This window comes from Protopterus annectens, chromosome 12.part0 (genome assembly GCF_019279795.1).
Source record: "Protopterus annectens isolate FY-2018-M chromosome 12.part0, PAN1.0, whole genome shotgun sequence".
Lineage (NCBI taxonomy): Eukaryota > Metazoa > Chordata > Ceratodontiformes > Protopteridae > Protopterus > Protopterus annectens.
The window spans coordinates 417,024,260-417,051,362 of NC_056746.1; positions in this window are offsets into that span (position 1 = coordinate 417,024,260).

Sequence of the window (27,103 nt, forward strand, 5' to 3'; positions counted from 1 at the left end):
TGAATAGCTCTTTTGCAAGCAGTTTTGAAATTTCCAAAGCTGCTATATCCCTTTGAGCGGTGGGACATCTGGAAGGGATTTTTTGACTGATTTGGAAAACGAAGAAAGGGAATAGAATAACCTTCGAAATGATGGACTGTACCCATTTGTCTTGTGTCAAGGATAGCCAGGCTTCTGGGTACAGTGACAATCTTCCCCGACTGCCTCCGAAGATGGGCAGTCGGGCAACACCTCAGGGATGCTGAAAGGGCTTATCGGAGGGCTTCTCGATTGCCCTGGTTCTGCGGACCCCTCTGCCTCTAGGGCGGCGTCTACCATTGTTGTTCCCCTCTGCCTCTGGCGGGAACCGACTCTGTCGTCAGGCGAAGTCCCTTGGGATTGTTTACGGAACCACATCTTTCCCCCTTCTGGCCTTTGGGGTAAGGCCTAGGAGGAGTAGAAAAACGGACTCCGGCGGCAGAAAGGGTCTTGCCATCAGTCTCGCACCTAGTCAGGGTTTCTTTCACTTGTGGACCAAAAGAGATGATCCATCAAAAGGGAGTTCGTGAAAGACGCCTTGAAAGGTTCCAAAATTGCATAGCCGCATCCAGGCGTGCCTACGTAAGGCTACCCCTGTTCCTGCGGCTCTGCTCGCTCCATCGGCCGCATAAGAGAGGAGGCGCATGGAGGAGTTGGAAATAGAATTAAGGATAGCCAGCTGCGTGTTCATTTTTCTTGAAACCCGCAGCTGTAGGGTCCTTCAGCATTTCACTCGCTTCCTTGATCAAGTCCCTTTGAAGACGAGTGAAATGGCACAGGTAATTCAGCTTAACGCATAGTAAATGTCGCTGAGGAGAACATCCGCTTGCATCCTATCCATGGACCTAGATTCCTTGTTAGGTGGATGGACAGGCACTGAAGGATCAGCCAGTTCCTTCTTTGTGGCGGCAGCTACCACCATAGCATCCACAGAGACTCCTTTTGATAAAAATTCCTTGTCTGATGGAGCTGTGATGAATTTGGAGGGTCTCCTGGGAGTGGGGTCCACTGAATCAGGAGCCGCCCAAGCCTTTTAGCAACCACCTGCATGAGGGGGTCAAGGGGGACACCCAGGAGGTGGAAGGACGAGAGCCAAACGCCTCAAGATACACAGATTCGTCCTCCGAAGGGTTGAGGGCTGGCCAATTTCCCCTCTGTTTCAGGATCTCCAGAATGTCTGCAAATGAGACATCTTCAGAAGGGGAACGGGGGGAACCCTCAGAATCATCCAGATCTGTGTCGGAAGTGATAGACTCAGGTGAGTCAATGTGCTTCCTCTTGCACTTCCTCTTCCGAGGGGGCTCTTCTGCCAAATCAGGAGAGGCCTCAGAAGAGGATGAAATCCGCAAAGGGAGTTCCTGAGGAGTTGGCTCTCTGCGGTCCGGGATGAGGGAGTGAGTCGATTTACCCTGAGGCAGCATAGAGGGAGGGGCTGACGGAGCCAACTGTGGAGTAGAGCCAGGCTCTAACACACTCCGCATGACCTCGAAAGCACCCCTGTCAGGCAGAGCCAGAGGTCCCCGCTCCGAGGAGCTAAGAACCCCCCTCGGCACCGACAGTGATGGCTCCGAGGCCGATGTCAGAGCCGAACTCACCAGCGCCGAAGCACCGAGAGGGAGAGGGGGGTCGGACAAGGGTCCGATGCCACTCACCCCCCCGGAGCCGACGAGGGAAGTCCGGCGCCGAGATTCCTCCATGGAAGAAAACGGAGCCGACGACGGAGCCGAAGACAATTGTCTCGGCTCCGAGGTGACCACAGTCTCGGTTCCGACACGACCCGCCTCCGAACTCAAGAGAGTCGAAGGAGGAAAGAGTTGATGGACGGGCAGGCACCGACTGATGAGTCGGGCTCTGAAGCATCTGGGCTAGTGCCTCAGACTTGAGTAGTCGACTCACCACCCTCTGAAGGTCATGATCGGACAGCCTCGATGACCTAGAGGAATGAGACCTTTGGCCCCGTTCAGACAGCAGGGGAGAACCTGGAGCCGAATGAACGGAGCCAAGAGAAGGTGACCTAGACCTCTTTCCGGTTGTCGGCTCAAGATCTTGTCGGAGCCGACACGGTACCTCGATAACCTCGGCTCCGGCCGGAGCCGAGGAAGCCACAGAAACTGTGGACTGAGTTTTATCGGCTCCAGCCAGAGCCGATAAAGGCAAAGGTTGAACAACCTGAGGTCTCGGCTCAGAAGCCGGAGCCGAAGACCTCGATGCCTTGGAGGGCTTCCCTGTTGAGACAGACAGGGAATCCTCAGGCTTCAACAAGCCTCTCAGAATAAGCTTGTTTTTTCTTTCCTGCAGGACCCTGGGGCTGAAGCCATGGCAAACAGCACAGGAGTCCTGCAGGTGCAAAGGCCCCAGACAATAGACTCAAGAAGTGTGAGCGTCTGTCAGAGACATTTTCTGACAGCACGCATCACACTTCTTGAACTGAGACCTTTGCTTCTTTAGACATAGCCTAACTGGTGAACACAAACACACACTCACACACACCAGTTATACCCTGTCAGAATAACAAACTTTAGTAAAAATACTAAGAATAAGTACAATAAACAGTAGTACACTACACAAACACTCCCTAGGGAAGGGAAGGCCTAAGGCCCAAGGGAAGAACTAAAAGTTCTTTTAACAAGAAACGGGAAAATTAGGTTCGGGGATAAAGTTCAAGGAACTACACTAATTTAAGAATAATTAAACTAAAAAAGGGGAAAAAAGAGTAACTTTTTATAGAAAAAGCTAAAACTCACCTGGAACCGGTAGAAAAACCAACCTCGAAGCTGTAGCGGCAAACGAGATCTGAGGTAACTCTCGCCTAGCATTGTGGGATATAAGGGGAGCCTCGAGCCGGTGGAACCAACTCTCGAGCTTTAGAGTGGCCGAGTCGGAGCCGAGGTCGGCTCCGAACCCATCCAGCAAGAATGAAGGCGAGATAGACAACTTAACATCCTGATATTTATAGTAAATGCCTTTCCTATCTCCATATACTTTGGCGCCTATTAACTGAGGATTTGAGTATTAGAGAAAAGGTGGGTGAACATCCAAAATTTGTTTTTAAGAGGGGGCCAAATTTTAAAAACATATTGGAATGCAAGGGTAGGGTTGAACCTAGAAATCTTGGCATGTTCAAATGTAAAGCATGCTCTTATTGCAGGTAGAAGATAGGAAAGCCATTTTAGTTTAAAACTAGACAAACTAGAATTATTATGGCAAATACACTTAAATGCATGTAACTATCCAGGCCTTAATAATTAATGTTCTATTTATTGCTTGTTGCAACTGGAATGTTTGGATAGGTAGGAACTGATATTATTAGTATTTATTTTTAGAGCTTTACATGACTGATTATCTTTGATGTGTTCTGATTTTATTCTGTTTAACTTATTGTGTTTATAATGACTGTACCTTTAAGGACAGTGTTGTAAACCATGTGATTTACGATGGGGATATTTAAATTGTGATGTGTTGAATATTTTTGTATCTGAGGAAGTTCATGTTATTTACTGGAAGAAAAGTCCTTTATTAAATATTCTTTGGTTAGTTATTTTGGAGTTGTCATTTTTTGTTTAATTTTCGGTCATTTATCCATTTTTTTTCCTGTTTGTTAAACTCTCATCATCTCAGTCTCACAATTACATTAGGTCAATTGCTACTGCTTTGTACACTCACAACAGTAGATCACTTTACTGCCATAATATGCCCATATCATACCCCGGACTAAGTCATAAACACACAAATGTTACATTGCAAAACCCTCTTGCTTTCCCTGTCTGTCTCATTCTCTGTAGCAAAATACAGCCTCAGATCTTTTCTCTTATAGATATGTTAAAGTTAAGAATAGCACTTTATCGGTAGTACTGAAACTCAGATACAAATACAAATGGCTCCATATCTCTACTCACCCCACCTCCATCCTGAAACTTAGAGGAGATAGGCAACCTATCCATTGACCCGCATGTCAGCTTCCCACCCTGGCCAACCCATTACTTTCCAATGCTCCCAACATAATTTTCCCATCAGGTAACAAAACTAACTTTATTCTTTTCAACATTAACGTCATAAGAATCTGCAATAAAATTCATTACACCCATGCATGTCTAGAGTTTTACTCCCCATTCATTCTATTTGCCATTGAAACCCGGCTAAAACAAGAAATAATTGACAAAGAATTATTTCCCCAGGTTTTAACATACTCACAATGGAGAGAAATCTTAAAAGAGCAGGTAGTATTGCTATCATTTATAAAAAAAAAAAAAAAACTGAGAAATAGCTCCAGCCCATCTAAATATCCCAAAATTTAATTATGCTGAACTTCTGATTATATACCTCAAAATCAATCAAATGAAATCTATATTGTATCTCAGCAGTATACATCCCACCAGGCAGCGACATTACCTCAGTTAAAAATATCCTACACTGAATACCTGACAACATTCCCCAAGTAACCTTCATGCTAGGTGACCTAAATATAGACTGACTATCCATAAACAGCAACACCCCAAGGACTCTATTAACCTATTTGGCTTCACACCCAAATAATAAGTTCCATCAAGAAAAACACCAACAGGCAGTCCTCACTGGACTTGATATTGATAAACAGACCCCATAAGATAACATTTTCTGGTAGCTTACCAGATACTATAAGTGACTACCTCCCAACCTATGTAACCAGACAACAACATAGTTCACCCGAACAAATAATCTATAAAGAAGTATGCAATGCTAAAACACATTTACTACAGCCCTGTCCCACTACAACTGGGAAATATTATGAGTAATGCCCCTAGATGAAGCAGTTACTCACTTCAATTACACCTTCCTTAAATACTAAATGATTTAGCACCAGTTAGGCAAGAAAGGTATAATCTAACACAGTACCATGGCTGACAAAAGAGACCAAACATCTCATGCTGCAAACAGATAAACATGGAAAGAATGGTATAAGAATAAAACACAACATGCCTACCATAATTTTAAATATCTCAGAAACCATACCAAGATCCATGTAAATTTGACAAGAAATCATACTACAGTAATCTCAACACACACTAAAACAACCCCAAGCTTTTTTGACCTCTCTAAGTAAACTGTTACACCCCAGACATACCACTATACCCTGACCTTCTACTTCAAGTCTATTGCCACTCAGTTCAACACTCATTTTATCCAGTCAGTTCTATCAGTAATCAATAAACACCTCACTTTACCCCTAAAACTTTATCAGCTCTCGAAAGCAAGACAGTCTTTTAGCTTTCAGCCCACCCCAACATCAATCATAAAAAATTACTAGCCAAATTAAAAGCAACAACCTCAGCTGTCAATAACCTTCCCAGTAAGTTCCTCAAAAAGAGGAGCTGAAGCACTAGCCTTCCTTGTCTCCATTCTAATCAACCAGTCAGTAACTGAAAACTATGTCCCATCCATCTGGAAAAACAAAAAAATCCATTATCACACCCTTCACAAAGGAGGCACTTCAACAGACTTAACAAGCTACAGACCTGTTTCTATCCCATCATCCCATTCTACAATCCTTGAGAAACGTATTTACGTTGAGCTTATGAAACCTAACCAAACACAACCTCCTCTCCAACACCCAGCACGGTTTCAGGCACAACCACATTACTATTACTGCCTTCCTCAACTTCACCAACATAATAAACCAATGCAGAAATGAGGACAACATTATTTCTTCACTTTTACTTGACCTTTCCAAAGCAATTGATACAGTCTCCCACCAAAAGCTCCTCTATGAAATTGCAACACTAGGTCTCACTTATCCCTACACCTGTCCTGGTTTCACAGTTATTTACGCAACTGTCAGCAGGCAACTAAATGGCACTAAAACCTTTCAACATTTCAACCAATCTCTACTGATGTTCCCCAAGAGTCAATACTCAGCCCCCTTCCATCTAATATTTTCATAAATAAACTTCATACCACAGCATTTGTCACTCTTGTACAATATGCTGACGATTAAAAAAACTATGCTATTTACTCCAAAAAACACCTTAACCAGAAATACAGATTTCATATTACTTCATGTAATAACACAAACATAGATAACCATAAGCCAAACTAAACTACTTGGAGTCATATTAGATGACAACCTCAAATGTGACCAGCCATATAAAACATACCACTGCCTTGCATTAAAACAAACTGGCTTGAACTCCCAAACCAGTTGACATATTCATGACTGTTGCCCACAACCTACTGTACTCCCCAGACAAATGTCCAGCATTACAAAATACTCTACTGCAATATTCAGCCACTAGAGACCTTCGCTCTAGAAATAAACTTTCACTATGCAGCAGTAAGACATTTAAGACAGCTGGAGACTCGCTCTACTTTCAGTATGTGTCAAAACTCTAGATTGAAATTCCAAAACAGTTAAAACAGATAGAAAACTTAAATAGTTTAAAAAAGTTATGTACTCACCATAATGTTCCATCTGTATTGTACATTTCTATTCTTCCTTAACTGATGGAACTAATGAGTTTGGAACTGAGACTTGGATCTAACTCTGCCGCTTCTAACAAATCTTCGGATCCCGAAACTCTTGAGCGCCTCCCTTTTCCCATAATGTCCCGCCAACCTAACATACCTCAGATTGAGTTAGTTGCCCAAGGATGTAACAAGACAATCTGTTGAAGAAATTAATAAAGGAAAAAGGGAGCTGGAGCTCAAACAAGGAGCAGAGTTCCCTGTAAAACTCTTAGATTTTTCCAGACGCAAAGGAAGGGAGTCGATGGTCAGAAAGTTCAGGAAGAATGGAAATGGACAATCTAGATGGAATGTTATGGCGAGTACATAACTTTTTTATCTGATGTCCTTTTCATTTATTCCTCAATTGATAGGACAGTGTTCCCTGCTACTGGAACCTTGGGTGGCCCTCATGGAAGGATATTCTGAAGTACTGTAGAGCTGAAGGCTGCTTTGTTCCTGGAAACCAAATCTAATTTGTAATGAGAAATAAAGGTGTGAGAATTAGACCCAGTTTCACCTGCACAAATGTCATCTATGAAAGCCCTTCACCAAAAGGCTGAAGATACTGCCACAGACATCATGGAGTGAGCTCTAGGAGGTTTTGGCAAGGATAAAACTTTTTTTTCACCATTGATAAAGGAGATACAGTCAGTTAACCATTTGACAAATATGTAACTTTGGAAACTGGCTTTCCCAATCTATTACGACAGAAGGAAACAAACTGGTCGAAATTCCTGAAGTCTTTGATTCTATGGAGATAAAAACAAAATTGCCTATGCACATCTAGCAGATCTGCATATACTCTCCATCATTTGAAATGTTTGGAAGGAAAATTGATAGTTTAATGACTTGGTTTATACTGCACTCAGAAGCTACCTTAGGAAAAAAAGGAGGGGTTGGCCCACAAAGACACCCTGTCTTTGAGGAAAACCAGGCAAGAAGGTTTAGAAGATAGAGCTATCAGTTCAGATACTCGTCTAGCAGATGTGATAGTGACCAGAAAAATGGTATTCCAAGACAAGAATTGTAGATCTGTCTTGGAGATGGTTCAAAGGTTGTCTGGGTTAAGGCCTGAAACATAATAGTTAAATACCAAGGAGGAGTAGGATCCTTTAATGGAGGTCTAAGTAAAATGACTCTTTGAGGAAGGCTTTACATAGTTTAGAAGAAGGTATGCTAGAGTTATTTTTGCCCAGGTGGAAATTAGAAGGGGCAGCCAACTTAACTTTAATAGCTGAAAAGCTAGCACCTTCATTGAAAACTGAAGCTAAAAATTCAAGGATAGAAGGCAAAAGTGCTGAAAAGGGAACCAGGTCCTTGCAAAGGACCCAGAACAAATCTCTTCTATTTACTTTTGTAAATCCTTGTAGTAGAAGCATTTTGAGAAGATAACAAGATATGACATACCGGGAAAGACAACCTATGCTGTCTAGCAATCAGTGGAATTAGAGAAACCATGTGGTTAGTTTGAGGCCTGTTAAATCAGGATGAGTCATCCCTCTTGGGTGAGGCAGGAGGTCTGGAGATGAATCCTGTATCGAGGGTGAATGTAGAGGGTAAGGCCAGAGGAAGGCGAACCAAATCCACTGAGGCCAAAAGGGTGCAATGAGGATAATTGTGCTCTTCAACTGGAATGCTTTCTGTAGAAATTTGGGAATGAGAGGTAATGGCGGGTAAGCATAGACAAGACCGGAGAACCAATCACAGACTACAGCATCACTTGGTGACTACCCTGTAGGAGGGATTAGGGAAAAAAAACTGCTGCACTTGTTGCTCAGGGCAGAGGCGAATAGATCTCTGCATGGCTGGCACCATTAATGGAAAATTATTTGAAACACCGACATTGAGAGGCCACTCATGACACAGAAGCATGGACCGGTTTAATTTGTCCATAAATACACTGGATTTCCCTGGAAAGTGCGTTGCTATTAGCGACTGGAAGAAAACACCCATTGTCACACACTCATTGCTTCTCGACAAATAGAATAAGACTTGGTTCTTCCCTGTTTGTTGATGTACCAGACCACTGACATATTGTCTGAGTGGCAACTGTCCCAGATGAGAGAATGGCTTGAAATGCCAGCAACGCTAGAACTACTCTCATATTTAGGACAATGACATACGTCTTGGCTTCTTCAGGGGACCACGCACCTTGGACTGTCCTTCCCAAGGAGTGTCCCCCCACCCCAGTGGGAGATGTCAGTGGTCAATGCGGCCATTGGCAAGGAGAAAAACAAATGGATGATCTTCTGAAAGTTCATTTGAATGAATCCCACAAAGAAAATACATTTTGCATGTCTGTGTGATCTTGACTGGAGCAGGCAGAGGATGTTGAAGAATTGACCACTGCATTGACAGACCACTGAAGAATTCGCATGGGATACCTGGCCAGAGGAACAACAGTGATAGCAGCTGCCATGAAGCGCAAGGCTTGTAAACTTATTCATGGTGGGAGAGAAGTATTTTGTATTATGTTCCTGACCTGGGATCTCAGTGTCTGAATTAGAGCAAAGGGAAGAGAGGGTATCTGATTGATTGTGTTAAGATAAGCACCTATGAACTGCAGACCATGCATAGGAGTGAGTTGTGATTTGCTGTAATTGACTGTGATGCCTAGATGTGAGACCAGTTGGCATAATGGTTAAGGTCTCCGCCTCCCATGCACAAGGTACAAGGTTCAATCCTGACCTCCGACCAATGCCTGTTTGGAGTTTACATGTTCTCCCTGTGTCTCCATAGGGTTTCTCCCACATCCAAAAAAACATGCTGAGTATTTCCATCTCAAACTCACCAATGACTGGAGCTGTGGGCAACAACACAGACTCTACATAATGCCCTATAGGGGGAAGACTTGTACAGACCAACAGCTTTGGGCATCTACTTTGGTGAGCACTATCCTCAAGATAGGAGAACACGGATCACAGACTGGGTGCCGTCACAGGGCTAGCCTCTCAACAGTTTAAAATATGGCTCTAGGTCAGTGGTTCCCAACCATTTCAGACTTGCGTACCCCTTGGCAGTCCATTTCCCTAAATTGTACTCCTCATATTTTTAGTTGCTTTTATGTCCAACGTATGTGTATGTGTGTCCCATTACTTGGGTATTTCTCCAGTTCTCCCCAGTTGCCATAAACATCGTTCAAAACTCTGTGTGCATACTGTTTTCTGCTTTATTTCTACAATTATTACAAGTATTTGGATTTAATTTAAAACTTTTATTTCAAATGTTACGGCACAAACACTGACAGACATTTGCTAAAGAAAGCAATACAGTCTCACAATCAAAACAGACTTAGCATTAAAACTTGTCTGCATTTGAAACTCACATTTGCTGAAACAGCACTGAAATCCACATTAAAAGAAAAATGCATCTTGCCTGTGGTGAATTAAGTTTACCTTTGAGCTGTTTTGAAATCATAGGCCTCTTGCACACATTTTAGGACGATGCAAAATTTCTTTGATTCACCTTCCTGATTGTATTAAATTGTAACATAATAATTAAATTATATCCCTTGTATAACACAGTATCTGCTGTTGGAGCGTGCTTTAAATTAATATTTTTTGAACATTTATCCAGTAGCAATGAAATAAAACATATAACCCAGTAATGACAAAACAGTCAACTTTAGAATATTTCAACCATAAAAGGCCACTTAGACTTCTGTCACTATAATCTACCAATATCAGTCAATATGTAAAATCTCTGCAGAACTAAAAGTCATCTGAATAATTTCACATTAAAGAGATCTGTAACATCCAACATAAAAAAGGACCAGATCACACTAAGTGTATACTTGAGCTATTTTTTCTAACATATCTGCACCTAGTTGACACAGCCATTCTTGGCTTCCTCACACCAAAAATTAAGTTTACCACCAAGCTTTTTAATGTACAGCATCTATTTCTATTGGCTGAAAAGCTTGATAATTTGCATGGTTGTTTCTTAGCTTGAGTATGGCCATAAAACGATTCCAAGATATTGTATACACATTCTTCAAAGTGCATGTATGTTGGGGTGATCATGCTATTGTACTATTTCATATATGAAGTAATATCCTTGGTATGTAGCAGTGAATTACACTGATTTATTAAAAATAACTTTTCTATATTTATAAAGTAACACACTTTAACCATCCAGTGAGCTTTCCAGTTGAAGTTGCTAGCAAGTGTTCCACATTTTTGTCACTTTGTTCTGCATTATATGATGCAGTGTTCCACACTTTTGGAGATTAATTATACTCACATTCAGAACACCCTTGGATAACTTAAAAAACATTTCCTGGTTTGGAAGGTCACAACTGCACATACAACACCAAATTATTAAGCTATTTTAGGACCAAGTCAGATACGATTAAAAACTCTTTCTGAAAAACAACAAAGGGACTTCACATCTTAACTCGAGCAATGTTTGTTTATTTTTCTTAGTCAAAACAGTGCTGTAACAGTTTACAATAATGACTCCTGTATTTTCACAGTCAAGATACGAAAGCATGTGCAACTTCAGGCTTAACCAGACATTGTTGAGATTGGGTAACATTCATAATATTGAATTTTCATTGTTACCTTCTTCTGACTTATGGGTATCCTTGTCTTCCTGATTTGGATGATGAAATTGTAAGGAATCAAGGTGTACCATGATTAGGTGTAGATGGTCAGCCTCTAGGACGGTGTCCATGTCTGGCTGGCTGAATGGGATTAACTTTTTTTAAAACTATTTCCATTTTTTAAGATTCACGTGCCATTTCTACTACTTACCAAACTTGGACTGAGTACATTTAATTAAAGGGAGTAAAAATGAGTGCCTGTCTGAATTCACTGTTGTAATTAGTATTACAAACCATGCCCAAGTGTAGTAAGGATGGGATTTTCTTTCTTTCACAAAGCGTGTTTTAAAACAAACAGGAATAATTAAGAAGCATAACGCGAGCACCTTGGGGCAGCCTATGAACTTCTGTAGTCAGTGTGACACCCATGCACTAGCCCAGTAATCAAGGAGCCTCAATCTTCACCAATAACACCAGTGAAGGACGTGCACATTGGAAGGATGATAGGTACGCACACAATAAAGTCCAATTTCCCTTAAGAGCACATAGAGATCACAGTCGGTTTGGGGCTATTTTCTCCCTCTCTCTCCAGATCCCCAATAAGACTCCACACTGGCACAGCTATAGGGTTAAGATCTCAGCAGAGTGGTCAAGCCAAAAAGCCAAAACCTCCAGCACCCTCTCTGCCCAATCAGTGTTTCATGTCCCTGCCCATCTAGCTGACACACACACACACACACACACACACACACACACACACACACACACACACAGATTTGTATTATATGCAAACACACAGACACTCCTGCGGAAGGCTGGCATAGGTTCACTAGCTATGCCCCCTTCTGCTCAGACTATAGGGTAGAAAGCACTGCCACCAACCACCCTTATCAGCTACTATAAAGGCCCTTACCAAAGGGTGCCCAGTCTTACTGTGTAATGTTACTATTATCCAAATGGTAAGTGTGACCAAACTAAGATTATTCCAGAGTGGCCTGTACAGTATCACCAAATACATGCAAGCACTCAGAGCTTAAATATCTGTAAGCAAACCAGCCACAGCTAAAAGGTTTAAATATATTTAATAATAAATAATAAAAGCACAAGGCAATACTCATTAACTCAGCACAGTGGCAATAGAGTTCACAATCAGAGGAAATACTTTAAAACAACACTGTAGGACAGTCTCACATAAATACAGAAAATATCTAACTAATCTTGCTATATTCCTATCTATCTCTATGAATAACTATGTTCTAAATAACTTACTTACACAGCAAGGCAAAGTGCTGGTGATGTTGTCAGATCCAGAACAAAATACAAAATGCACTGACTTTCTCTCTGAAATAGTTCTTAAATTAATACACATTACTGCTGAATCATCTCAGATTACATCATTCTTGTCACCTCTGCCCAAGTTCCCAGACTAGCAGAAACTTAAAATTTAACATGTCTCTGTTGAAAATACTTATATTTTAGAAGCTGACACCTCTCTCTTAGAAACTTGCCTGAAACTGGATGTCGTAAAACAACTACCTTGGAAAACCTGTAATTACCTCCGTTTCCAGACAACAGAAAGACAGCTCCTAGCCTAGACATCCTGTCTCTTAGCTGAGATAAACTAACTTTATAACACATCGCAAAACTCTTTACTTATCAACTTATTTTCTTAGTTTTACAAGTTAACTCTGTCTAATCCAGTTTCTACTATGAAAACATACATCTGCATTGGCATATAGTTGTATACACATTTTTGCTCTTTTCCAGCAGGGTGCACTGTGGTTACAATCTTAAAGCTCAGCACATAACACAGTTTTCTTACATGTGTAAGACAAGCACACAAATCATATTGATATTTACAAATGACATAGAAGACTGATCATTTAGTGAATTTGCCTTGCTTTTACAGACCATAGGCTAGGAATACACCATTAATTGTTTTTCACGTACTCCTAAAAGACCAGGGCTGGGAATTGCTGCTGTAGGTACTTCGGTCATGTTGACTAATGTCACCAAAATCGGCATGGGTAGTTACCGGTGATAAGTGAGTTGAAGACCCAGCCTATTCTGACCCATGCCAGGGACACTTGCTAACGGTGGAAGGGGTATATGTGCCCGTATTGGGCAGTGTGTGCCCACCACAAACCCCAGCAGCCCTGGGTCAATAAGATACTGGTCCAGTCGGTGTCTAGTTGCCAAGCCTGGGATACCTCTGTTGAGCGAAAGCTAGATTTAAAACCAACCTGCCAAACATGATCTGAGAATTGCTATGCTTAATGTAGGGTCACGGACAGGATGCAGCTTTGAAGTGAATGACATGATGATACGGAGGAAGCTGGAGACATGATGATGTGGAGGAGACTGGAAATCCTATGTATTCAAGAGACTAGATGGAAGGGCAATGTAGCAAAGCCACTTGGCTTGGGATCCAAACTCTATAGCTCAGGAGAGGGACAGCCTAGAAATGGTGAGGGAACTGTGGTGAGAGAGAGGCTTCAGAAGGCAGTGAGGGCTATCATCAGAATTAATGACAGAATCATGGTGATCAGACTCCAGCGGAATGATAGGTCAGTATTCATAATTTCAGATTATGCCCCACAGCAGGGTTGTGATAGCAAGTAAAAGAGTACATTCAGACAGCAGTTGCAGGAAACATGAACTGGTGTTGATAATGGGTGACTTGAATGCACATATCGGGACAAATAGAACAGGATATGAGGACTGTCTGGGTCCACATGGGTGGGACAACAGGAATAAAGAAGGAAAAGCCATTCTAGACTTCTGTCTGGCAAATGGCTTGATAGCAGTCAACACATGGTTCAGAAAAACAGACAGTCCCAAGATCACATACAAGAGTAGCCAACATGCAACTCAGGTAGACTTCCTCCTAGTAAGGAAAGGGCATTGGGGTAGAATCCATGATTGCAAAGTCATCCCCAGTGAAACAGTCAGCCCACAGCAAAAAACACTAGTTGCCACAATCAGCGGCAAGCAGTGGTCAGACAAGGTTCTAAGGTCAACACAGACCAGGGTGAAGACCTTGAGGTTGACTGGAGAGAAAGTACAACAGTTCAAGGAATTACTCAGGGCTCTAGCAACTCAAGAGGAGGAGGAAGTAGGTGGAGTGGAACAAGAATTGCAGTACCTAAAAACAGCATGTGTTAGGACTACAGAAAAGATATGTGGCCAAGTTGGTTATGGAAAAAGGTACATAAGGAAAGCTAGTGGTGGAATGCAGAAGTCCAGGAAGTCAACAAAAACGAATGAGTGCAGGAATAAGTGGGGGATATAAATGACTGACCAGGCTAGGAAGGACAACTGGTTAGCTAAGGAAGAAGTTGCAATAGCAAAGAATACCAACTTCTGGAAAGTGACCCAGTAAGTGGCACAAAGAAACTATATCAGGTTGCAAAGCGAAGACAGAAAGCTAAAGAAGATAGTCAGACACCCTTCATAAGGGATACCAGCAACAACCTGCTCACCAGTCCGTAGGACATCAAAGGCAGATGGAAGGAGTATTTCCATCAGCTTCTGATTGAAGAAAACCTCACAGAAGCTGTACTGCCCCAGAAACAGCCTATGATGAGAGAAGAGGAGGAACCCACCCCAGAAGAAGTAAGAACAGCACTAAGGAAAATGAAGTCAGAGAAAGCAGCAGGCTCAGATGAGGTCACAGCAGATATGATAAAGATGCTGGGTGAGACAGGGGAGAAATGGCTCCTGAGAGTATTAATAGCAGTGCGGAGGGAAAGGCATATCCCAGATGAATGGAGGATAAGCATACTCATGCCAGTGTACAAGAACAAAGGGGACATCCACAACTGTGGGCAGCACAGAAGAATCAAACTCCTATCATATTGCATGAAAGTTCTGGAGAGGGTGACTGACAAACAGATACGCAGAGTAGCAGAATGTAAGATGGGACTTGAGTAGTTTGTATTCAGATTAGGATGCAGCACAACTGACCCGATGTTTGCAGTGAGACAGATTCTCGAAAAGAAGCTAGAGATGAGGACAGAGTCCAATTGGGCATTCCTAGACTTGGAGAAAGCATATAGCAAGGTCCCAAGAAAGCTGATCTGGGCAGTACTGCGGTGGTTTGAAGTCCCAGAAACATTGGTAGAATTAGTGCAGGCTATGTACAAGGACCAAATGACTCAAGTACGAACAGTGTTTGGCCTCAAAGAGGGGTCCCAGTAGGAGTGGGTCCACACCAGGGTTAAGCTCTGAGCCCACTGCTGTTCATTCTGGTGATGGGCTACCCTAGCAAACAGGTCTGAGAGGACAGATCAACAATGTTGCTGTCTGCAAACGATGTGGCATTACAGGCAGACTCGGAGGTAGAACTTCACCAAAGGATAGGAGAATGGAATGCAAAACTGAAGGCACATGGGATGAAACTATGTACAGATGAAATGGTGGCAATGGCAGTAAATTAGTGAAATCAGAAGAAGCTGAGAATAAAGATAGAAGGGAAGATAGTGGAACAAGTAAACAGCTTCAAGTATCTGGGAGTGGTAGTGGCTCAGTCGAAGGGAAGTCTGAATGAAGAGGTCAAAGCTAGAATCAGAGGGGCTGCAGCCAACTGCCACAGAGCGTTAGGTGTAGTCTATGACAGAAGAATGGCAAAGAAGATGAAAAGTAAGGTGTACAAGACATTGGTGTGACCACTACTACTGTATGGTACAGAAACCTGGTCAGTAAAGGCAGAACAGTTGAAGCTAGAGGTGATGGAAATGTAGTGCCTGATAAGGGTGGTAGGATGCACACTGTGGGACAGACAAAGAAAGCAGGGCATAAAAGCAGAAGCCAAAGGAGCTCCAATGCAGAAAATATCAAAGAGAACAGATTATGGTGGTTTGGAGACATGCAGAAAAATAGAAGACAATCTTGTGAGGAAGATTTGGGACAGACAGGAAGAAGGTAAGAGGAAGCGAGGATGTCCAGCAAAGAGGTGGATGGACTGTGTCAAAGAAGATCTGTGACAGTCCGGCTTGAGTGTTGAAGAAGGCAGGAGTGTGCCACTGAATCAAGAGACTTGGCAACAGTTAACACAATACCCCGACCCCATGTAGGAAGAATGAGAAAAAGGGGGCTGATGATGATAACGGCTATGCCTAGATGTGTGCACAGCTGAAACAAGTAGTCCCACTCTTGTATGAGTTCAGGCAGTTAGAAGCCAGTTGTCTAGGTATGGAAACACTTGGAAACCCAGCAGTCTCAAGTGAGCTGCCATCACTGCCATGCATTTGAACATCCTGGAGGCTGTGGTGAGACCAAAGGGCAGTGCTCTGAACTGATAATGACTGGCTCACAGTCAGAAGAGAATACGTCTTCTGGAGTGTCTGCTCATTTTGATGATAGCATGCATCCTGAAGATCAATTGAGCATATCTATTCGTCCCTTTGCAGTAGTGGCAAAATGGACTGAACTGGGACCACCTGAAATCTAGAATATTGCATGAATTAATTTAGTTTGGTGAGGTTCAGAATTGGTCTCAAACCCATCTTTTTTGACACCAAGAAGAATCCTGAATAGGTCCTGGATTCTTTCTGGTCTAGGAGGACGTCTTGCATGACTTTTTCTAGAAGCTTTTTTTACATCTAGTGCTTCTGCTTCCCTTTGAGTGGGTGGAACATTGAGGATTCTTTTCATTCTTGTAGGAGGAATTTGGGAAAATGGTATGATATAAACTCTGGACATAATTCTCTGCACCCAGAAATCTTTTGTTATTACAACTCAAACTTTCTGGTGCAGAGACATGCGTCTCCCTACTGCCTTCAGAGGGAAAGGGGCAGGCCTCCCTTCAGCTCTATTTCTCGGAGGTACAGGCCAACACGGAAGGACTGTGGCTGACCAAGTTCGCAGATGACTGCAAACTGGGCGCCATAACCGACTCTCCAGCCGACACAAGCATCCTCCAAAAGGGCCTCACAGAAACAGACAACTGGTGCCAGAGCCATGGCCTCAAGCTAAATGCCAAAAAGTGTATAGTCATCCCCTTTGGCAAAAACAAAGTGCCTACAAATTATCACATAGGTGGTAATCCATTAAGTACAGAAGAAGTAATTAGGGACCTTGGGACCCAAGTTGATAGCAATCTCTCATTTGACAACCACATGGCCAAAGTGGTTAGAAAAACATTTTATATATCCCACCTAATCACGAAGGGATTCACATCTAGATCGGGGGAGGTCATCGTGCCTCTTTACTCATCTCTCATCAGGCCCATAATTGAGTACAATGCCCCTTTTGGGATGTACCTTACCAGACACCTGCAGCAACTGGAAAGACCCCAAAAGTACCTCACCAAGAGGATCAAAGGGCTCAAACAGATGCCATATGCTGCCCAGTTAAAGAAACTCCAGCTCTACTCAGTGGCATACCGCCTGTTCAGAGGCGATCTGTGCCCGACGTATAAAGCCATGTCCAACCCGGAATTAATGGACATGCTGCACCTCAGAAAATCCAAATCCCATTGAGCTACGGCCGAGAGACTTGAACCTCAGCACTGAAATAAATAGGACATGCTGGAGGGACAGATTCATAACCAAGAGGCTCCCTTCACTCTGGAATAAAATCCCAGTCCAGGTTAGGCAGAGTCCCTCATTGACTCTCTTCAAGAGGAATCTTGATGAGTGGATGGGAGATCGTAGGTTTACCCCGGGTATCACTTCTGTGTCACTGTTAGACAGAGGCACAGTATACTAACCTCGAAAAAGGGCATAGCAAAATAAATTTAAAATGGGTGGCGAAAGCCAAACACATTCTGGCTAGGCTTATAAATGCCCTAGGGCAGATAGCCTAGTATGAACCTATGAACCTATGAGCAGTGCTGGGAGGGCTTGTCCAAGAAGGAATCCCAGAAGCCCTGGTTTTGCAGGCCACCTCTGCTGCAAGGATGGTGTCTTCCATTTGAGTTCCTCACTCTTGGGGAACTATCTTCACATGAGACTTGAAAAGGACTCTAGGAAACCTCATTTTCCTACTGCCCCATTGATTCCTTGACAAAGGTCTTCAGGGAGTTGAAAAACATATGCCTATGGTAGAGAAGGTCTTTCCCTATTGCTCACATCTAGACAGCATGTCCTTTACCTTGAGGCTGAACAAGGAAGATTCCTCAAAATGTGCAATAATGAATGAAGACTTAAAGGGCTCCACAGAATGACAGAGTTGCATCCAGGCATCTCTCTTAATGGCTATACCTGAACCCACTGCCCATGAGATATCTTACGTTGCATGGGAGATCATTCTCATGGATGCCTGAGAAGTAAACACGAGGGTGGCCAGTTGCGAGGAGATTTTATTTTGGTCCTAGACAGACATGGACACAAAGAGATTTGGAGAGATCTTTGGTCAAAGCTCTTTGTAATCGAGCAAAATGTGCCAAAATAATTCAGCAAATGGACTGCAAAGGTTGCTGAAGCATACATACACTTACCAAATCTGCCTAACACCCTGGACTCCCTGTTAGAGAGATAGACTGAAGAACTCTGTTCTGCAAGTTCTTTCTTCATGGTTGCCACCATAACTATGGCAGTAACTGGCACTCCCTTGCTTCAGTGCACCCAGGAGCCAGAATTTTAGTGAATCTTTTAGAGATCGGCTCTATAGTATCCAGCTCCTTCCATGCCCAATGAGAACAAAGGTCTATGAGTTCATCGGCCAGGTGAGTCAGCCAAGAAGTAGATGGGCCAGACCTGAAAGCCTCCAGGAAAACCGATTCCTTCTGGGAGGGAGTATTGGACGACCAACCGCCTTTTTGTTTCAGGAGTTCTGGGATGTCTCCAAAGAAGATGTCTTCAGGTGGAGATCTGGGGGACTCCTCCCCTTCATCAAAATCAGTATCTTCCAGGAGAAATTCCTGAGGGGAATCTAGTCATCTCTTTTTGACACATTCTCTTACAAGGGATTTCTTCAGTGGCATGGGGTAGTATGGAGAAGTATCAGAACAGCTGAAGATGTCCTGAGGGACCAACTGGAGACTAGATCGCAAAGTCTTGTGATCTGAGAGGGGCAGGGATGTCCTTTCTCTAGCTAAAGAGAAGGCCTTCTCCACAACCTTGAAGGTGGAGCATCTACGGGAAACAGAAGCGGATGGCATAATTCCCAAGCCACTGGCTCCTGCAACCCCACCAGCACTGCAACCGGAGGAGTCGGATCTGAGCTGTCAAACGCCAAAGCCCTGAGGTGGGAACACAACACAGAAAGCTTCAGTCAATACCCCAAACTCCTGGACCTGGTACCGACTCTTCGGCTCCAAGAGATCTCCTACTCTGAAAAGCTCGGGGGAAGGTGCCAATGGAAGTCATTGAAGTTGAAGAACAGACCCTCTTTGGATCTGGGCTCCAAAACAGAGGGTTGAATTGGTAGAGGAGAGACTAAGAGGGAGGTGGATAACAGTCAGCTCACAGATCTCATAGGGGTCGGAGCTGGGAGGACTCCCATCTGAATCTTAGCTTTGAGAAATTTTCTTATTATTCGATCCATATCCTCAGATAAGCTTAGGGAGACTTAAGCAAAGATTTGAGGGATGGAGGTCTGGAATGCCTGCATGGAGATCCCTCCAAAAATGGTGAAAGGAGCTGTAAACTTAGTGGATCTGGTAGGAATGGGGGAATCTGGATCTGAGGAAATTCCGTTTTAGAACCAGTCGGATCTATCTTCTTTTGTATCTAAATAGGAGGCTCCAATGAGGAAGGGCATTCCTGGGACTTCTTACATGTCTCTTTTTCTTTAGCAGCAGAGTCTGGCTTCACCTTGTTTGTATTTTTTTGGATGGGGTTTCAGTCCCAGCTACAGAAGTAGAAGAGGAAGAAGGAAAGAGGCTCTTCAGCACTAATTTATTCCTACGGTTGACAGGTGCTCTGGAGTTGAATCCAGAGCAGACAGAACAAACAGCGTCCCATCTGAGATGGGGATTTTATGTCCACAGGTAATGCACTTTGTAAAACCAGTAGACTTGTTAGCCATTACCATCAGGGAAGACAAAATGTCTAAAAGAGAGGTAGAAAATAATTTGTATTTATTTATTTATTTTTAGAGAAAGGAAGAATATAAAGAAATAGAAAGAATTATCAACAATAGCGCTGAAAGAATATTCTAAAGAGTAAGTTCAAGTTAAAGGGAAGTAAAATAACAATAGTGGTAGCCTGGAGAGGTACCGACAAATTTGTAGCTAAAATAACATCACGGACTGCTAAAATCTGAAAGAAACTCGCAAGGGAAGTAGGAGAATTAAGATTAATTATAATTTTTTTTTCATGTAGGTAGAAACTACTCCCAAAGCTTGACAGCAACGGGATCTGCATCTGAAACTGAATGGCAGCAAACAAGACCTGATGTATGCTAGGTTGGCGAGGCATTATAGGTAAACAGAGGAGGATCAAGAGTTTCGGGATCCAAAGATCTGGCAGAAGCAGCAGAGTCAGATCAGAACCCATCAGCTCCCATCAGTTGAGGAAAAATGAAAAGGACATCATCAGAACTTTGCTCAAACAGCTCCTATACCAAAGATGTGTCTGTTCTTCCTGCTCACCTGGCTAGCTTTACTCAGATTACTTTTCTACAACTCTCACAGTTGCTTTGCTTCCACAGTCTTTTTGTAACTTACTGCTTTTCCTCATACTGCACTTACCTCCTAAACTCTTACTTTTTATCCTTTTCTTACACCCCACCACCAACTACAATTCCTCCTCCATCCATTTATCTTGCTTCATTTCCATAACTTCTACTTTCATATCTGTCTTATTATTTTTAAGCTACTACTTGTCCATCTGTAAATTACTAAACTCAAAAACACCCCAGTTTGATCTTTTCCCTGCATCCATTACACTATAAATACATTGTTATAATATAGTTCTCTATTCAATAATTAGCCAATTTAATAACTTTTTTTAAATGCAATGTTTATGTAAGAAATATATAAAAATATTTAAAAATCACGTAAATAAGCTCATGTACAGATGTTTTTACCCTGCAATTATAAATGTTCATAATGTATAACTCAAATGTGGAGCTTTTCTTCCCAGGCCTCTGCTGAAAAGGGGTTTTACCCAGTCGGACTTTTCCCAGTCAACAAAGACACATAAATAAACAATGAAAGGCAGGAAGTGAGTAATTTATGTAATGCTGGAGAGAATGAAAATTTCTAAAAAGAAAGCAAATATATATTGCATTGAAATAATAATGGAATTGTGGCTATGGTTTGTTTTCTATTACTGCACGTGTACATGTTACTTAAAAAAAATTCTATATTTTAGTGTTTAATAAAGACATAAAAAAGCAAATCACTTATCAGGTCACATCAGCAAAGCATAGCTATCCATTTTACAAACTACAGTTTTGTACTCTTAAATCTTTTGGGGGAATTACAGTACAAAATATCTTAATATAACAAATCTTCATCTACAGATCATTCTCACAATTAACATTTCTTAACTTACTACTAAAATCAGCTGATTCATTTATAAATGTATTCTGCCTGAAAGAGGGTATAAATTTTCCTCCAGAACTACAGCTGAGCAGGGCCGGCCCTACCATTAAGGCAAATTGGGTATTAGCCTAGGGTGTAGATCATGAAGGGGTGCAGCCGGGCGGCTCGTGATACCTGTCTTAGTTAAATGCAGTGAGTATTCGTGAACTCGGAGCAGCGCACATGTGTGCTCGAGTTCTGTTTTAACAAAAAAAAAAAAAAAAAAAAAACACACCTACATTTCTTGTTACTGTTGCCTGACTGCTTTAAAACCAGTCTGGATTAACTACAGACTGCAGGGATCCGAGTCCGACTGGACTGTTTAGTCAGCACCCACATACTTGATGTGGCTTCTGATTAGTCCTATTGCTCTTGCGCTCTTTTCCTGCTCTTTGCATTGGGTAAAGCAACAAGCCAGAGTGAGAGAGCAGCGGTGGAGTCTTCTTTTGAGGCGTGAATGTTATTACTGCTAATTGAAAACTAATCAACAGTGAAAGCAGACAGTTTTGTTTCAGATAAGTGTGAAAAAAAAATAATGGGTTCTTCTGACTTTTTTTTTTCCCAGCAGGGCCAACCAGATATACATATTGAGAAATTAAACTGGAGCACCAAAAAAAATGAAATAAACATTACACAACACACTGTATGTTCGTAGCCCACAATAACCACAGGAGTCAAATTAGCGCTTTCACTCCTTTATTATCGGAACTTCTTCAGAACTATATATATATATATATATTCCTGGCAGGGCCAACCAGATGCTACATATTGCATTTTTTTTTTCCTGGCAGGGCCAACCAGATATTTTCAGTATTTTTTTTCCCTGGCAGGGTTGACCAGATAATTTATGTATTTAATTATTTATTATTTTTCGCAGGCTCAACCAGATACTGTTTAAAATGAAAAGGTGGACTGGTTATATAGTTGTTCTTTATTTCTAACATCCACATCCTGGCCCTGGAGTTTGGCATGGTCAACCAGATCATAGTAGAAGACAAAATCTGCAGTGGGCTGGCTGTTTTGGGGGAGGTTTGTGATTTTCTAACAATCCTGGTATGGTCAACCAGATACTAGTAGTAGGTAAGGTTAGATAGTACATGTGTTTTGGGGGCTGTTGACTATTTTTTTTTACTAAACTATCCTGACAGGGCTGACCAGATACTAGGGATGCAATGTGTTTTGGGGACTGTTGATTTATTATTTTTTTAATACACTGGCATGGTCAACCAGATACTAGTGGTCTGTGTGTTTTGGAGGTTGTTGATGACTTTCTTTACTATTATAAATCATTGTTTCCTTTTTCTATAATTTCAATTTAAAAAATGTAATGTAAAACAAGGGGCGCATTAATAAGTTTTGCCTAGGGCGCAAAAATAACCTAGCACCGGCACTGCAGCAGAGGGTCCAGTTTTTGAACCCTTAGTCAAAATAATTGGTCTAAAAAATGAATCACACTATCCATGTGTACTTTGGGTATTGCAAACACTATGAAGTAAATTACAACATTTCCATTTTCAGTTTGTAACAAACATGTCCTAATTATTCTCTTACAAACATGCTCATTCTTAAAAGTGGATTATACCTGCTAGGTTTCCTAAATCTGGAAATCTCAGAACCAGTGTTGAAAAATGAACTCATTTTTATATTTAAATTAGGTTGTCTGGTAAACAGAAAATGGTTGCAATCACAGTATATCCTACTTGTATCCTAGCTACGGGTACATCTCAATTAAAGTTGTTTATTAAACTAGATAAAAAAGCATATTACTGAATACAGTACAGTTCTGCAAAATCTTACCAAAACTGTAGATGTCCTTCTCTTCACTCTTGCAGTATTCTTTACTAAAGGGATCCCCTGCCAAGGGCAGCCCAATGTTCAGCCAGTATACCAAAGCCTTAGGATTTTAAGGATGTTGTATGTTACAAGTGTGATTCCCACTTGTGGTGTAGTTCATAAAGGTGATGTACAGACGTATATGCCTCAGAACTGAAAAGCCCCAGTAGGAACAACAGTCCAAGGAAAAAAGGAGGAACATAAACATCCAGAAGGGAAAAAAAGAGGAAACAGTAATGAAAAGTGGGAAGAGGAAAGGAGTGAAAATTGCAACATTGAAGAGGACATCTACTGAGGCAGTATTCTTCACTAAAGGGGGAGTATAAAAGCTCAAGAGGAAACTTGGGAGGAGGAAAGCCCAGCAGAGCCCTCAAGAAAGCCAGATAGGCTAGCTCTGGCAAAGCCAGCTCTTGTTCTGGAAAAACATCCAATTTTTAATGCTTAGTAAAGGTATGGACAGAAGTCCAAGCAGCAGCCTCAAGGATGGAACTGGCATCCATTCATTTGAAAAAAAGCATCAGAAGAAGCCACATACCTGATAGAATGAGCCATTACAGAGGCAGAAAGACTCTTCCCATGAAGACAGTAACAAAATAAATGGTCTTGGAGATCCATGAAGAAATGGTTTGCTTAGAAAGAGCCAAACCTAGAGACCTAGGATGACCTTAGACTTGTGAATACATTTAGTCTTATCTAAGTAATATCTGAGCTGTCTATGCAAATCCAATATATGAAGAACCTTCTCACTAGCAGACTGCAAAGAAGGAAAAAATGTGGGCAAATTAACAGATTACGAGACAATTCATTAACCATCTTGGGCATAAAAGAAGCATTTGTACAAAGAGACACCCTGTCCCTGTGGGAAAAAAAAGGAGGAACAGCCATAATGGCCTGAAGATCAGACACACTCTAAGCTGAAATAAGGGCTAAAAGACAAACAACCTTCCATGTACAATGCTGTAAGGAGCCTGAAGCTTCAGGCTCAAAAGGAGCCTCAGTCAATTTTTCAAGAACAAAATTAAGGACCCAGAAAGAAGGAATAGGCTTCCTGGGGGGCTCTAATATGAAGGACACCTTTAAGAAATTGTTTGACCTCAAACCTAGAGATCAAGGGATGTGATAAAAGCAGACAAGCAGAAAAAGCCAAAAGGTGAGCTTTAACTGAAAATATGCCAACCCAGCAGGGAGCAATTCACACAAATAAGACAGACCCAGAGGAATCTCCACAGAAAGTGGATCCTAGTTATGATCAAGGCACCACATGGAAAACCTCTTCCATTTGGCACACAGGCACACAGGATTTCCTGGCCTCCTGTAGAATCCAAAGCATGTCCGCAGAAAAACAAATGCCTAAAAGGGGTCAAAACCCTGTCACCTAGAACTTCAAATATGGCTGCACACCGAGTAACAGCTTAATTTCAGCTCTCCCAGTGTAAAAACAAACTCAGAAGAGAGAGAGAGAGACAGTAAATTCATATTTTTTGGATAAATTTTAGTAACTAGCTAGTTAAGCGGACTGCCTGGATGGCAGCAAAAAAAAAAAAAAAAAAAAAAAAAAAAAAGAAGTTCAGAGAACCTGAAAGAAAACCAATCAAAAAAGGTGAGGAAAAAATACTGACTGAAGAATTCTGCAGCTGTTCAGCAAAAAGAAGTGCAAGCTCCAGCATTGTTGTAAGACATGACTTCCAGTAACCTAGAGGAAAAATAAATCAAATGTACTCAAAGCAGATTAAAACAAACAAAACACTGAAGGAATATATCAACTCAAATAACAAAAGGCTGGAAAAAATGGAAAAAGTTTTAAACAGATACTCATATAAAGTGATAAAACTGCAAAAATTAGAGGTCAAAAAATGAAGACATGGCTGGCTGAATATGAGAATGCTCAAGAAGAGGTGTTTCAAAAAATAATAGAATTAGAGAACACAGCATTTAGGGAAAGCATGAGATTTTTTGCTGTGTACTAATTTTATGAAAGCATATACAAGCAACTGGACTGGTATTCCAGAGCAGGGGTTGTCAAATGAAAGGGCACATTGTGTGTATGTTCCAGATATGGCCATGAGAAAGCAGCCTAGATCTTTAATAGTAAAGATGCAATCCTACTAGCAGAAGGAGTTAAGTCTGACAAAACTGTGGCAGAAGAAAAAGGACTAAAAGTGGAAGACAGTAGAGTGTTTGCAGAAAATGATTACTTACTGTTCACCAGACAGAAAAGAAGTAAATTTATTCCACTAATCAGGGAATGTCAGGAAGCAGGCACAAGGTTCAAGCTGCTGTCCCCCAGCTATTTTTAGCATATTCTTTCCTGAAAGGATAAAATCATTTTTTGATGCAGAGCATGCTAAGGAGAAAATACAAAAGTTTGTCCAACAAAAAGTGAGCAATGAAACAGGAGGATATTCTGCATCTTGCTCTTCTGGTAATAAAGCCCATGCAGAGACTTTGCCAGTGAAACCTTTTCCAATGTTTCAATGGAAAATGCTTGAGAGACAGAAAAAAGCACAAGAGTTGACTAGGAGAACTGGGAGTATGTTGAAAATGAAGCATAGACTGGATTTGGAAGATGAAGATCAACGGGAATAAAACCAGCAGCTCAGAAATGGACAAATAAAGTTGGGGTTATAAAGCATTAATTATATTTGTGAAACATGACAGAAAAAGAAAATGTGGAAATATTGGACTTTTTCGACTTTGTTAAACTTTCAGGGGACCCTAAAGCATGTGCATTACTACATGTCATTAATGTTTGGAAGACCATTTAGGAGAGGAAAGAAGCATGGAGTTTAACTAAGTAAAACAAACTTTTGTTGTTAACAGTGGTATTTTTATAATGCATTATATAATCTGCATAATATAAAATAAAGCTCTCTCGGTTATTTTCAAGTACAATGGGAATACTAAAGTAAACAGGTGCCCCTGTTCTTCCCCCTTCTTTCTCTTTCATTCTCCTTGTTCAGTTTTAAGAAATGTAGGCACTGCAATGTAAACAAAAAGAATAAAAGACTGGTCAAAAGAGCATGAAATAAGAAAATTTGATGTACTTTTTCCTCACTCTTGCATAGGGGAATGACATAGTAAAGGCCCTTTTGCTAGTAACATGTTTTAAAAGAAAGCAGATAAATCAAAAAGAACACTGAATACAACAAAATGTTTTCCCCATCAAATAAATGAGTGCTTGTAGAAGCAGTTGTGTATCTGGTTCTCATGACTCCAGGAAGAAAATCCATTAAAGAGCAATACAAGCAGAATATTTCTTTCTTTCAATTGCTGGAGGATAATATTTTCTGAAAGCATTCAATTGTTTTCCCAAACTGGGAGAGTAATAAAGATAAGACAAAACCAGACAGCACTTAGTAGAAGCACAGGCTGTACCATGTATCTTAGCGTGAATAGCCTTCCATTGAGGTTAATCCAAGTCTACGAGTGTAGCTGTCACTCTAAGGCAACTGTACCTATTAGGAGGGTAACATTTCAATACTTGGAGATGTACATAGTACTGTGTGTTAGTAAAGTTAATACATTTTAGGGGTGTACTGGGGTGTGGTTTTTTTTGTTTGACAGCTTTCAATAACACAAAAAGTTTTGTTAAGATGCCACATAGGTTCAAATAGACATGACAAGAAACAACTATATAAAAGATCAACCTGCCAAACACTAATGTATGAATGTAGTACAAAAGCTGGAACTAGACACTAAACAGAAAAGCTGTTACATATACAAGGTGGGAATAACAACTTTTTAACATAATGATG